Below are 1,548 nucleotides of genomic sequence, written 5' to 3' on the forward strand. Positions count from 1 at the left end.
TCTAAAACATGATGTCTGTTATGGTTTCGCGCCAGTCACATAGGAATGGCGCTAGTAGCGGCACTATGATGATGCAAATCAGATTTGTTTTAAATACTCACTGCAATGCTCGTGAACGTTAGGTACCGTTAAGACTGGACGTGGTGAGTTGATGTTGGTGGAGAATTCCTTTAAGGTTGTTGCAAGGACGCCATAATCGACACTTCACTGAGTTTGAACGAGGTCGTGTAACAGGGTCAGAAGACATATACGAAGACAGTAACTTGTTCTCGAAAGAATAGTTACTGTTGATGACCGTGCAGCTTTTCCCTGGAATAAATGATGACTAACTGACAACCTCAGCTGCCGACAGGTGTTGTTGATATACCTCGATGTGGACAGGTGAAAATGTGTGCCCCCGACCGGGACTCGAACCCGGGATCTCCTGCTTGCATGGCAGACGCTCTATCCATCTGAGCCACCGAGGACACAGATAAATAGCGCGACTGCAGGGACTTATCCCTTGCGCGCTTCCCGTGAGACTCACATTCCCAACTGTCCACAGTTCTACATATGTATTGTACCTTATAGGCATTTGGCCACTCACAATACATATGTAGAATTGTGGACAGTTGGGAATGTGAGTCTCACGGGAAGCGTGCAAGGGTTAAGTCCCTGCGGTCGCGCTATTCATGTGTGTCCTCGGTGGCGCAGATGGATAGAGCGTCTGCCATGTAAGCAGGAGATCCCGGGTTCGAGTCCCGGTCGGGGCACACATTTTCAGCTGTCCACATCGAGGTATATCAACAACACCTGTCGGCAGCTGAGGTTGTCAGTTAGTCATCATATATTCCAGGGTCAGAAGATGTTGGATTTTCCATCTGCGATACTTGGCACGATGGTAGCTGCTGTAGATGACTGCTGACAGCGGTGGTCACCAGTATGTACTGTCGCAAGAAGACTGGGCTCCGGACGGCTACGAGGCATTGGTTCAAATGGCTCTGAGCACTATGGGACTTAACTGCTGAGGTCATCAGTCCCCTAGAACTTAGAACTACTTAAACCTAACATAAGGACATGGCACACATCCATGCCCGCGGCAGGATTCAAACCTGCGAACTTAGCAGTCGCGCGGTTCCGAACTGAAGCGCCTAGAACCGCTCGGCCACCGCGGCCGACCCACGTGGCATTACTGTGAGGGAACACCATCGAGTTCGGCGTATGGCTCTGTCTCAGCAATGGGGAGAAGCAGTTGGTACCACAGTGACAAAACGAACTGTTACAAACCAGTTGCTTCAAGGAGAGCTCAGAGCCAGACGCCCCGTAGCGTGCATTCTAGTGACCCCAAACTACCGCCCTTTTGGGGTTTCATTGGTGTCAAGCGAGAACTTATTGGAGTACACAGTGAGGGGCTGTTGTGTTTTCCGATGAAAGCTGATCCTGTCTCGGTGCCACTGATGGCGTGTGTTGTTTAGGAGGAGGCCAGCTGAAGGCCTCCAACCAACCTGCTGTGTGTTAGACACAGTCGACCTAAACCTAGAATTATGGTCTGGGGTGCGATTCCATATG

At 50.5% G+C, this 1,548-nt stretch overlaps 1 non-coding gene across 1 annotated transcript; it reads right to left on the reverse strand.

Annotated features, from left to right (window-relative positions):
• Positions 1-393: 393 nt before the first annotated feature.
• Trnaa-ugc (transfer RNA alanine (anticodon UGC)) lies at positions 394-467 on the reverse strand. Its single transcript has one exon. It is a non-coding gene; the product is annotated as a tRNA-Ala (tRNA).
• Positions 468-1,548: the final 1,081 nt, after the last annotated feature.

This window comes from Schistocerca nitens, chromosome 6 (genome assembly GCF_023898315.1).
Source record: "Schistocerca nitens isolate TAMUIC-IGC-003100 chromosome 6, iqSchNite1.1, whole genome shotgun sequence".
Classification (NCBI taxonomy): Eukaryota; Metazoa; Arthropoda; class Insecta; order Orthoptera; family Acrididae; genus Schistocerca; species Schistocerca nitens.